At 45.1% G+C, this 13,756-nt stretch overlaps 1 protein-coding gene across 1 annotated transcript in view; it reads left to right on the forward strand.

Moving 5' to 3' along the window:
* Gldn (gliomedin) overlaps positions 1 to 13,756 on the forward strand; it is a 40,925-nt gene that overhangs the window by 5,761 nt on the left and 21,408 nt on the right. The gene's annotated exons all lie outside the window — the stretch shown is intronic.

Consider the following 13,756-nt stretch of genomic DNA (forward strand, 5'->3'; position numbering starts at 1 on the left):
CACCACTGAGCCGTCTTTCCGACCCTAGATATTTTCATTTAAAAATGCAAATTGCGACTACCCTAAAATATAAGTTCCATCTTTTGCCATGACTAGAAGATAAAAGTTTGACGCCACACTGAGCCAGGGAGGCTGGCGGGAAATAGCCAGGCTCTTGCTCCGCTCTTAGCGTGCAAAAACGGTGCAGCATGTGGAAATCAGTTTGGCAAGTCTAGAAAAACGGAGACTACGTTTCCCCCTTTCCCTACAGTCACATTCTTGGGGGTTTGTCTTGCGTAGGAGACTGTCACGGCCACGAGTGATGTGTTCTCAGTCACTCGCTGCAGAGCCCATGAAAACAAAGGGCTGTGATGGCCATGATCGTCAGTCAGCCCGACTTCTGTAAGTCTAGTCACTGACCCTAGACCACCGGGAAGAAGGAGGAAATTCTCTGTGCGCTTGAACTGGTCCCCAGGACACATTCGGAATGAAGGAAACAAAGTGGAAGAAAGTATGTATTGTAGTAGCCTGTACCTAAGAAAGTAAAATAAATGAAAAAACAAACAAAAAGCAGCTTATAGATGGAAAGCATAATCTTTTCACTGTTACTTAGCTTTTTCTTTTCAGTTTTTTACTGAATTACCCTGGTTTGGGGGTGTTTGTTTTTTGTTTTTTGGGTTTTTTGTTGTTGTTGTTGTTGTTGTTGTTTTTGTTTTTGAGACAGGGTTTCTTTATGTAGCCATGGCTGGTTTGGAACTTTCATTATAAACCAGGCTAGCCTCAAACTCACAGATATCCACTGTCTCTGCCTCCCGAATGCTGGGACTAAAGGCGTGGGCCACCACCACCTGGCAAAATTACTCTCTTCTTACTGTGAGTAAAAAGGCCCGCCTACCACAGGTGACGTGGCTGCTGAAGTTGAGCATGCAGCTGTGACAACCCAGGGTTCTTAGTTCAGTGTCTGCTGCTATAACAAAAAACTCGCTATCAGGTAGTTTGTAAATGTAAAGGTTTTATTTGACTCATAGTTCTGAAAGCTGAGCAGTCTAAGAACATGGTACTGGATCCGGAGGACTCTCCTGATGCGTACCACAAGGCAGACACAGTTTTGTTAGCTCAGGTCTCTCTATTATAATGATGCTAATGCAGTCACAGGAGACCTCCCCCTCATGACTTCATTTAATCCCAGTCACCTCCCTAAGTCCTCACACTGAAATACTAGTAACATATGAATTTGAAGGTCAGGTTTCCAATGCGTGACTTTGGGGAACTCATTCACACTACAGCATACGCTCTGAATGAAGCATACTGTGTATGTTTTCATTGATGTCTGCACAAGAACCAGAGCCTACTCTTAATTTTTTTTTCAGAAGAAGTAAAAACATCTGACTTTTCTTATGAAATATCTCATCTTTTAAATATTGACAGCAGAGAGAAGAGAAGAAGAAAGAAAAAATAGTTGGTTGGCACAACTTTGACTAAACAGCATTCACATTGCCTGAGGCCATCTTAGGACATCCAGACAAGGAGTATGCAACAGTTGTGTCTTGGGTGGTTTTGAACAAACTTTTTTTATTTAGCTAGGTCACAACCTTGTATTTTGCAAGCCTGATTCTGAACACTTGGGAGTAACCACTAATATGTTGTTGTTATGGTTGAGGTAGAAGTGATTTTTGACATTTTCTTTGGTTTGAGTTGTATTTCTATTTGATCTATTTGTATTTATTTACTTATGTATTGGTGTGTGTGTGTGTGTGTGTGTGTGTGTGTGTGTGTGTGTGTGTGTGTGTGTGTGTAGGTTTTATGTGCACATGAGTGCAGGTTCCCACAGAGGTCATCAGAAGGCGTCAGACTCCCTAGAACCTAACATTTCCCGGTGTAGCTTCACTGAAGTTTGCTGACCCCATGAATACTGTGAGATGTGCTGGGGTTGGTGAGCCCAAGCTGCTAAATCAGCATTGTTCCCTGAATGCAAGACAGAACCGCTGTGAGGGTGTGACTGCTCTCTGGAGCGGGAGCCTGTAGGCTGAGCCAAGCTACCGGACTCCCAAATCAAAATCGGTAAAGACTGAGACAGAGCCTAAACCTCCACCAACCCCAAATGTATGCTCTCTTCAAATGCTGCTCTGTTCAATTGGAGGGGATAGCAGATACCTCAGGAGCTCCTGTCATGTGGAATGGACCCTGTAGGAGATCAGCCTATTACAGAAGAGCACAGAAAAGAGAGTAGCCAAAAGAGAAAGCCACATGCAGACCTGGATCCTTCCTTGTGGCCTCACGAGCTCATTTCCGCTTGGGATCCAGGGCAGCGTTCTCAGAGCACATCTGGCACTATGTGGTAGTGTGGATGTCAGCAGCCGTCCTAGGTGTTAACGGTGGAGTGAGAACTTGACATGACGTCTCTGCTAGGATCTTGTCTGGTGGTCTCAGTACTTTGAACACCCTCAGAAATGTGGTTGTATCTCAGACAATGCTGGCTTGTTGAGGAAGACAGGAGGGAGCTGACCCCTTCACTCCAGTTTAGACCCTTCTTCACAAACACCTAACTTTGCATGCACACTAAGGAAACACTTCAGGTTGGTACATTCTCTTTCTCCGCCTCAGTTGCTGTCCAACTTACTGTGTGTGTGCAAGCACATATTGCACTCACATGCATGTGTAAATGCATATGCACATACGTGGAAGCCAGAGAAGGCTGTCAAGCATGTTTCTCTGTAACTCACCCAACTCCTGTCCCTTTGAAGACGGGTCTCTCCCTGAGCCAGAAGCTAGCTGTTTTGACTAAACTGACTGGCCAGCAGGCCTCAGGCATCCTCTGGCCAACACTGGCCCTGCCCCGCACCATGCTGGGGTTACAGACACACTGCTATGCCCAGCTTTTTATAGGTGCTGAGGATCCAAAACCAAGGGTCTCACCTTCACTCAGCCATCACTCACCACTGAGTCATCTCCCCGGCCTTGATTATTATTATTATTATTATTATTATTATTATTATTATTATTTGTGACAGGTCTCCTGTAACAACTCGGGTTTCCAACCCAACCTTGAGCTTCATGATCCACCTGCTTCTGCCTCTGAAGGGCTGGTGTCACTGGCATGTGTCACCATACCTGGCTGAAAATAATTGGCTCTGTATTAAATGTGTGTAGAATTTTTCCCTTGTCACTAGTCACCTAGACGTGGTTTCAAGTATATAGAAGGTTACGCACATCTTAGATGCAAATTCTGTGCCACAAGAAACTTGGGCATCTGTGGATTTGGTGGCAGGAGGTCTTCTGTCAGCATCTGTGGGACAGCTGTATGAAATTGTCTTGATCCTCTGAGGACACATGGAAGAAACAGTGGGTCAGGACTGGGCATCTGGAGCCATGAGAATAGGAAAATAGTGTTGACCAGATGAACGGCGGGAAGCTACGTGGATCTGTTCCCACAGAGCTATTATAATGAAGTTAATAAAGCCTACCTCAGGTTGGTCTAATCTCTTTCCAGCCAAAGCAGCAGAGGCAGGAGGAATAAGCCTGTTGAGCCCTACAACAGGAGCAGGATGGTGCCTTCTGGATTCTCCGCTCCCGCCTTTACCCACCATTTCCCTGCTGTTCCTTAACAGTCACTGTGATCATGCTGAGAATGCATGGATTTTTGTCTTGGAACTCAAAGCCACATAAGCCCACCCCCAAAAAAATGCTCACAGATCAGCCCCCCTGAAACCACACAATGCACTAGGTCACAGGCTGGGGGTGCTTGATGAAGGACTCTTTCTGGGTGGGTTCTCAGCCCACAGATCCTCCCAGTGACATTGTCCCAGGATCTCTCTGTGATGGGCTTAGGCTCCCTGCTTTGACGTCAGCCCCCATGTACCTGTCCTTAATTTAAGCAGTACAGCATCCTTCTTTCACTATTAGGTCCCCATCTGAATTATATGCCTGAATGGTCCCTGAAATATATAAGAGTGAACACAGTGGCCATGGAAGTCAAATGGACTCTTGGCTGGGTAACTGGGTGACCTTGGGCATTTTTGACTTCTCCGAGACCCAGTTTCCTCCTCTGTAATGCCTGTCTCGTGGGATTTCTAGGGATTTTGAAGATAATATAAGAAGAGTGCCTGCTGTCACAGTCAGGCCTTCAGTAAGTAGTCATTGTTGCTATTTTAAAATCCTGGGCAGGGAATGAAATCCAGTGTTAGAGCTCATGCCAAGCATATGAAAAGCCCTATGTTCAATTCAATTCCCAGGACCACAAACAAGCAAAAACGAGGCACTGTCTCAGTCTGCTGAGGCTCCTGTAACAAAATACCAGAGACTGGCCACCTTTAAGCAACAGAAACTGACTTCTCACAGCCCCAAGTTGCGGGAAAGTCTAGGTTATAGGTGAAAGCATACTCAGTGTCTGGAAGACCATTTTCCAGTTCATGGCTGACACCCTCTACAGACGGTAGAAGGAAGCAAGTGTTCTGAGGCCTCATTCTCTATCCCCGCTGGATGTGGCGATGCACACCTTTAATCCCATCACTCAAGAGGCAGAACTCTGAGAGTTCAAGATCAGTCTGGTCTACATAGAGAACTCTAAGACAGCCAGGGCTACATAGTGAGATTCTTTCTGAAACAAAACAAAACACTGTTTTATTTTCAGAAGACGTCAAGCTCACTCCTGAAGACTTGGCTTTGGTGTTCCCACTGCATTACTTCCTGTCCAGCGAGTCCACGGCACCCACGGCTCCTATCACTTCCCAATGCTACCACGATGCTTCAACATAATAACTGGGCGGCAGGAGACTGAAAATTAGCCATTGTGTTGTGTAATTGTGAACCCTCTTGCCCCAAGCTCTGGGTTTACTGTTTGCTCCCAAATTCCTTCAGCATTCCAGATATCTGTACTCGGCGGTATTTTTAGCAGCTGCTACTTGAGGAAACTGTGTGACCTCTAGAAGCTTAGATTGCCATCAAAATGACCTAACTCTTCATGTCAGTGAAACATCACAGGCCCAGGGGTATAACTAAACAGTAGAGTGTTGGCCTAGCAGGCAAGCACAAGGCCCAGGGTCCATCCTCAGCACCACCAAAAATAAGCAAGTAAAGAAATCATAATTAACTAGACTTCATCAAGGTGCAGGACTTCCTGGCTCCCCACCCCTCTGTATGCCACAGTGACAGGTGGGACACCTCTGAAAGCCCTGTTAACTTCTGCTGATTCCCGTTAGTGGCGTTCAAAACAAACAAACAAACAAACAAAATGTCATGCTTTCCTGAAGAGAAGACAGAGCAAAAAGTACTTCTGGAAAAGGAGCACAACTTTCTTGAGGGTCTTGTGTACCCCAGGATACGATTGGTTACCAAGGTGGGAGTCGCCAGAACAAGTCGTTGAAAGAACACACTTATGGGGTTAAAAAAAATTTTTTTTGAAGTCTAAGACATATTTTCCTTCTGCATTCCTCATGCCTCACCCCACCCCCATCACCATCAAAAAAGAATCGCTGGCTAAATCTAGTTGACATTCAAGCTTAATTTACATGCATTTTATCGGCAGACTAAAGGTCACTTGTGTGACACAATCTGAAGCTTTTAGGTTGTGATTCTTCCACAAAAAGAGCATTTTTTTTCAAGCTCATTAGTTGCTTTTATGTAGATCTTTGAGTTTTAACAGCTCGCTGTCTTAAATAGATATAATTTGCTTCTAGTTTAACTAAAGTTCAGGACACAATTTCCTTTACTGAAAGGTAGAGATAAAACAAAAAGACCAGCTGAAGAACATTCAAAATGCAATTTGTAAAGTTTGTTCCAAATGCAATACAGTAATCTCTTCATTTGCCACTCAGAAAGTTCCGTGTGTTTGCAGAACTTCTGAGAACTTTGGGAGCTCTTCCTCGACTCTAGCTAAGAACTGTAGAGGCCTAGGAGTCAGTTGTGGGTGACTGTGCCCAAGGGATCATGCTGAGCAGGGGCTGCAAAACACTCAACACTCCATTTGTTGGTTGGTTGGTTGGTTTTCAGTAACTCGGCAGGTGATGGGTGCCATCTAGAATCTCACTCATTAGAAGGGGAAAAAAATACCCTCTCCCTTTTGAGAACATTGAGACCTCTGAAAGGAAATCTTTTATAGTTGTGAGATGAGAATGGGGCCCACCAGGAAGAGAGGGACTCAGAGGTTGGGCATGTAGCTAGGAACAGAATAATCATTAGTGTGCGCAGAGCCCTGAGTTTATTCCCTAATACTGAAAGAAATCACTGCTGACATGGGAGAGCAGTTTTATAAACCCGGTCAAGCCAGAGGGCAAAGTGTTCCAAGTGCAAATAGTGACTTGAGTGTCTGGCTGGAATGGCAGTTGTGCGAGAGACAAGGAGACCAACCGGACCTTCCTAAATAGGAGACTGTCAGCTGGAGAAAGGGAATCAAGGTCAGCCCGCTAGGTGAGAGGAAACTTGGAATTTCCACTTTTAAGAAGTTGAGAATGGGTTTGGGGATTTAGCTCAGTGGTAGAGCACTTGCCTTGGTTCGATCCTCAGTTCAAAAAAAAAAAAAAAAAAAAAGTCGAGAATGGAGCCGTTGAGCAATTGGGAGCCATGGTAGCCCCTTTATGGAAGGAAGCCATAAGGAAGATGCCTTCCCAGGAAGAGAGATGCTCTGGCATGAGATGTGTGAATGAGTGCAAACCAAGAAGAAGGCTAGTGAGTTCTTACATTGATGTAGGCAAGAAAAGACTCACGTGTGGTCAGGATGGTGGCATTAGAGTGGAGAGGAAAATCTGAGGCATTCTATAAATATTAAGAGAAAAGAGTGTACTGAGCTTTGTGACTAATGACACAGAAGGAAAAGGAGTCACTGCTCCAGATCTGGTTAGGAGTCGGCAGGCGTCAAAGACAAATGAAGATGTGCAAAGGCGTGCCTCGCTCGGGAGTGGGAGGATACTGGCTGTGCTTGCAGACTGAATGTGACCTGACAGAAAGGGAAAGGTGCACAAGAAAATAATCAGGGAAAGGAGAACTCTGTTTTTTCCATGGGAAAGATCTTTACAGATCCCAAAATTATCTCAGTGGAAGTGGACTTGATTGACATGCATATGCCCCAGGTTCAATTCCCAGCACACACCACACAAAAGTCTAAACATTAAAAGACAGACTTCCGTGTGACCCAAACCTTCATCTCCACTAAGAACGCAAGCACTGGGACTGTGTTAGCCCTGACGACCTGGTTCAGTGAGGGACCTTCAGCATGTCGTTCGGCCTCTGAAATATCTAACCCAAGAAGGATTCAATTCTATATATACTCCACGCAAGGACCAGAGGTGTCCCTCACTATATGCCCACTCCTTTTATTAATTTTGTCTCCTTAAAAGGAAAATAAGTTTAGTTCCAGTTCTCTCTTCTTCAATGTTCTGCCTTTAAGTTTACGTTTCTGTCTTACGTTGTTTTTCTCAATAGTTCCTTCTCCTTCATTTTACAAAACCGCTTTGAGTAAGAATTCTATATCGAGATGTGTGTGTGTGTGTGTGTGTGTGTGTGTGTGTGTGTGTGTGTGTGTGCTTGGTGGCAGGGTGCTTGTGAAGCAAGCATCCCCTGGACAGTTGCACCAACAACAAACCAGACCTGAACACAAGAAAAGGGTTTTCTTTCTATCCTCTAGCCATGTGACCCCACTGGACCCTCACACGCACTTTCCTATGAGAAGTAGGTTGCTCTCCAGCTTGCTCCTCCAGATGAAATGTGTCCTTGCCCTCCACATTGCTTTAAGAGTTCATCGAATGTTTTAAGGAATTTTATCATGGCTCACTTTGGTGTTCTCTTCACGATTTTTATGTTTGGTGTTTATTAATCATGTTGGATGTACAGATTTACAGTTTACATTTGTTTTGGGAATTTTTTTTTTGCCATTTCTACTTGAATTATTTTTTTTTCTTCCTTCCATGCCAGCAAAGGCCCCTAATTCTTGAGCTTCTTGATGGCTCACACTCAGTGACCCTCGGGATTTTTAGGTGTGGGGAGAGACTGTGTTGTCATAGAACTTGTGCTTGAATCAGGCCTTGCACACACCAGGCGGATGTCCCACCACTGAGATGTTGAACATATGGAATGCAATTAAAATAACTACTTTACTGTCTTCCTATACCAGCTTCCCTTTTGCGTCCCTTTTGGTTAGAGAAGCCTTCTTTCAGAGGCAGCTTCTAACGGTTTCCAAGTTCTCCTGCTTCAGAGTTCTCAAGCAGGCGTGGTAGCACAGGACCCGGAGACTGAGACAGGAAGATTGTGAACTCAAGACCAGCCTGGGTACTAGACCAGGACCCTGCCATTCATAAAGAAATAACGTTCTCAATGCTGGTAAAAGACCATGCTTTAGGGTGTGGCTTTTTGAGCCCCAGTAACACCAATGTCACTGCCAGTTAGGAAAGCATGGTATAAGTGGTTGAGGAACATGTTCCTTCCCCAGTTGAGCAAGTATTTCCCGAATTCCTAGTACGAACGCACTGCTATTCCAGTGCTGGTCATGTGGACACCGGTCCCTAACAGTGAGAGCCTGGCTGAGGAGCTGAGTACCGGTGATGAAGTGAGCTAATAGCTAGCTACAGAGATGCTGCTAGATCAGAAGGAGGAGGATTCATCTGGGTTCAGTCCCAAGGAGAATGAATGACAGGAGCCATTGCCCTGGGCTTGCAGAAGGTGACTAGGAGAGGCTCACTTGAGCTGACAAACACCTAATGCCGGGGCCCCCCTGACTTTCTTACAGGCCTAGGACTTAGCACCAGCTGGGACCTAGACCCCAGAGTTGCACTGTTGAGCCTCAGGCCAGCTCCATCAGATCAAATTAGAATTTTAAGAACTTTCTATGAATATGAAAGACAGTTCACAAGCTAAGAGACTTTATACTAAAAAAAAATTGCACAAAGTCTGTTTTACACTTCATCACAGTTTTAAAACATACAAAAAAAGTATTCTGACTTTTTCATGTCCATCAGTAGTGTCTCTCTCTCTCTCTCTTTCTCTCTTTGTTGTGTGTGTGTGTGTGTGTGTGTGTGTGTGTGTGTGTGTGTGTGTATGTGTGTGTGTGTGTGTGTGCCCCACCCCCTAAGCTGTCCTGGAACTCAGCTTGTGATCCTCTTTCCTCGGCCCCCCACATGCTGGAATTACAGGTGTGTTCCTCTACACAGAACCACATACTCTCTTGGAAAGCAAGGAGCTCTTTAGGCTGACTTATCTACAGCTGCTTTCAGCTGCTTCATTTAACCTCATCGACTCTGCTGCCGAGGACTTTGTATTTCTGTTTGGTATTGTATTTTTGTTTCTAAGGCTAGGTTTGGAGAGGAAGGCCTGAGTTTCCGTTAGGTGGCTGCAGGTGGCTGGCCTGGGTATCTTTAAATTTTTTTTTAAAGAAAGACAAGCTGCATGTTCCCATTGGGATTGCAAATTTTCTTCACACAGTGGCCACATGGAAGAGCCTGCCCTTCTTGGCTGCATCCAGAAAATCTGACCACAACTTCAGACTTCTAGGTAGTCTTTCAACATCTGTGCTTTGAACCTCCAGTAAGAAACACTGTGTTCATGTAGCCTTTTGTCTCCAGCCCCAAGAGTCTGAGTTAATGGCAGGCTACGTATTTGATGCTGGAAGCTTTTCTAGTGGGGTCGTTTACATGCTCATAATAGCAATTGACGCCATTAATTAGGGACAGTCATAAAGAGTGTCCGTTGTCTAAGAAGTGTAGGACTAAGTTATGTTTATTGACTTTTTATTTTGGGATTGGAACAGAATCTAATGTAGTCCAAGCTGTTGGGATTAGGGACCTGCTCCAGTCTGGTTTTGTACAGTTCTGGGCACGGAAGCCAGGGCTCCTGCATGGTGGGCAAGCACTCTGCCAGCTGAGCTACATCTCCAGCCCCACAACTGGCATTTGAACAATATTCCACTGAGTAAAGAGAAGGCATGCATGGGAGAACTTCAGAGATACCCTGATGGGACCCATTGCCATACTGCATGGCTTGGGCTGCTCTTTGCTTTTCTTACTTAACAGTGTGCCAAAGCTATGTTTCCAGAAAGTATATTCCGATCCACCACACTGCTCTTTAATATAACAGGTCTCACATTGATGACCTGTCTTATTAAAGTTGTTTGCCTCATCTTACTACAAAACCAGGTTTCAACGAGCATTACAATCCGGAAATCCTTGTACACTTTCCTGCCCGGAGCACGTGATGACTAACTTCATCTATAAGTAGCCCTGGGTAATAGTAAGTGCTACCAAGATAAAACAAAAGCCAGGTAAGGCCACAGGAGTGGGTCCCTTCACCTAGGAGTTAGGGCAAGGCTGACAGAGCCTTCGGTGGGGCCAACCAAAAGTTGTGGTAAGACAGTATGACTGGCACAGAGCAATGAGGAGTGTGACAGAGATGGGCAGGAGGGATGGGATGTACTGTAGATAGAGGCTGCCTACATCCCCAGGAAGTGCCTTCCAAGACCTCTTCTATTTCGACACCCTCAAGTCCCAGATCGAAACCCAAGAAGCCCTCCATACCAGTGTGACTTTTTAATTTGACAGTCTAGGTTTTGTGACTTTTGATTCTTAATTTTTAAAATCTTCACCCAAATTCCTAATCATGGTGACAGGGTGGGGGGAAATCACTCCTGGCTTTATGGCCACACATTGTCATGAAGAATGTTTCACTTCAATACAGTCTTACGGAGCCTACGTTTATTAGGAGAATATTTCTGAGAAGTTCCTATGAAACACGTAAAGTGACACTCAGCGTATAAACGAAGCTAACAGGTCAGGAAATGAAAACTCCCTCCCCGCGGTTCCTAGCTGTGCCTGTCCCAGACCGGTAATGAGGAGCAGGAAGAAAGACTCATTTTCCCTATTGATGCTCCGTCTTGCAAACCACCGCCTCTGCTGTGATCCCCCAGGCAACAAATGAACCATTGTAGTCTTCTCTGGACCTCTCAATGGGCAATTAGATGTTTTTTAAAGACAATAAATTTTGTCATGGTGTAACTGATTACATTCATTTACGAAAATAACTAAAGTGCAGTGAATCCATTTTTTTTTTTGCAGGGTGGGGGTGGGGGGTCTGGTCATGTTAAGATAATTATCAAAGCCATACTAGAGTCCAGTGGGCCTGCAGCGGAGCCTCATTTCCCCACCCCCACCCCGCAAAAAAAAAAAAAAAGGTTGTGTGCCCTTGAACAGCCCGTGGCACTGTTAGAAACAAACACGGCCCAATATGAGTCCGTTCAGAGAGTTTGTTGGGTGGAGGAGGTACCTGAGGCATTTACAAGGTATTGGTTAGTTTCCAGACCTTAACCTAGGGTGAAACATGTCACACACGCGCGCGCGCGCGCGCGCTGCGCGCGCGCGCGCGCGCGCACACACACACACACACACACACACACACACACACACACACACACGCACACCAGCATCCACAGGGGATACATTCTAGGACCCCTCTTAGATATCAAATTCCTAGGGTGCTCAAATCCCTTATATAAAATCATGTAGTGTTTTAATGTAACCTAGGCACATCTTGCCTACTTTAAATCACCTCTAGATTGCTTATAATATCCAACACAGGATAAGTGCTGTGCACACAGTCGTAGTGAGCTATTCAGAGAATGACAGCCTTTTCAGCCTGTGGTTGGCTAAATTTATGGGTGCAGAATCTCAGATATGGAGACCCACTACTTGTATTTCTTGCACAGTTAAGTTTTTCTACATTTGTGTAGGTGTGTGGTGTACATTCAGTAGCTCGCAAACCTCTTTCTGCAGCAATCAACCACTGTTGTTGGCACACACACTCAGGATGAGTTTCCCTCTGGCTCCCCTAACGAACGGACCTGTCCCACATGAGAAACTAAGTCACCTTTTCTTCAAGGCCTTTTTGTTTCATTTTGTTTTGTTTTTCCAGACGGGGTTTCTTTGTGTAGCCCTGGCTGTCCTGGAACTCACTCTGTGAGTCAGGCTGGCCTCACACTCACAGAGATCCCTTTACCTGTGCCTCCCAAGTACTGGGATTGAAGGCATGGGCCACCACCACCTGGCTAACATAATCTTTTTGTAAAGGTTTTTTTTTTTAACTTTAATTATGTGTATCTGTATGTGTCTGTGTGCATATGTGCACCTGAGTTCAGATGCCTGCAGAGGCAAAAGAGGATTTTGGATGCGCAGGAGCTGGACTGCAGGCAATTGCAAGCCGCTGGACATGGGTGTGGGGGACTGAACTCCAGTCCTTGCAAGGACATTTGACCATCGAGCCTTCTCTCCAACCCAAAACATTATCTTTTTTTAAAAAGCAATTTTAATGAAAGAGCAATCAGCTAAAAAAAAAATTAAATGACATATTAAACTTAATGCAGATTCTTCCACCCTGGTCCTCGAACTCCATCTCGTGTGAATTTTGATGTTGCTGTTCCGTGTCCAGACATGTTCTAGAAAAACGAAAGGAGTATATCTTAAACTCATCAGTGGAGAATTATACAAAAGCTTTTGTCTGTGCACCACTGTTCTAATGCCAGCCAGTACTCTGCGTTTTATCATTTACGCTTTAATATATCAACCTGTGGATCTGAGGTCGGATGTGGTTCTGGTGAGCAGTGCAGAAGGACAGGCGAGCAGTGCGTGGAGGGGCAGACAACCAGCTCACCCCCTGTGGTAGTGATTGTGACATGACAGGCAGTGGTCCGGTGGTCCGAGGAACACAGCCAACCAGAAGTGAGTATTTCCATGTGCCAGGGACTGAGTTAGCTCAACCCTCAAGGCAGGTTATTTTGTGGATTACTAGCTTGTTGAAAGGTTAAATACCTCATCAGTGCTTGCTGACCTGGTCACCTGACCACTAAGCCCACATGTCAACCCTTTCAGACATTGGAGTCTGATCGTTACCATAGTAAAGACTCGCTGAAGGAAATCCAGGGAATTCTCTAGATAAGAACTCATATCAGATATACAGGGGTCTTTGAAAAATGTTTCTTAGCAGTGTGCTGCTATACTAAGGACTGACTGTAGGGTTTCACGCACCCTGGGCAAGTACTCTACCACTGGGCTGTATCCCTCACGCTGTAACTTTAGATACAGGGTCTCATATGTTGACAAAACTGGCCTTGAACTCACTCTGTAGCCCAAACAAAGCCATGAATTTGTCATCCTCTTGCCTCAGCTTCTGGAATAGCTGGGATTGATGGCCTGTACCACCATGCCTGCTCTTCAGTTTTTTGTTTTTTCATTTGTTTGTTCTTGACAGTATAATATAATTACATAATTTCTCCCTTCCATTTCCTCATCCTAAGCCTCCCATCAACCCCTCTTGCTCTCTTTCAAATTCATGGCTTTTCTTTTCATCAATTGTTGTTACACACCTGTATGTATATGCCTATATATATATACTTTTTTAAAAAATAATTTATTTATTAGAATGTTTTTGTACATTGGTGTTTTATCTGCATGTATGTCTGTGTGAGGGTGTCAGATCCCCTGGAACCAGAGTTACAGATAGTTGTGAGCTGCCATGTGGGTGCTGGGAATTGAACCCGGGTCCTCTGGAAGAGCAGCCAGTGCTCTTCACCCCTGCGCCATCTCTCCAGCCCCTGCATATATATTCTTAAATACATAAATACACCCTGCTCAGTCTGTACACCGCTACTTGCATGCATGTTTCTAGGGCTGACCATTTGGAATTGGCTAACCAGCTGGTGTGCTCTTCCCTGGGGAAGACTAGTTCTCCGCTCCCGGCGTTCCTTAGTTAACTGTTTCCCTCAGACATGTGGGTACTGGCCTGAATTTACGTGGTGGGTTTTCCTAGC

Source organism: Peromyscus maniculatus, chromosome 7 (assembly GCF_049852395.1).
Source record: "Peromyscus maniculatus bairdii isolate BWxNUB_F1_BW_parent chromosome 7, HU_Pman_BW_mat_3.1, whole genome shotgun sequence".
NCBI classification, from domain to species: domain Eukaryota; kingdom Metazoa; phylum Chordata; class Mammalia; order Rodentia; family Cricetidae; genus Peromyscus; species Peromyscus maniculatus.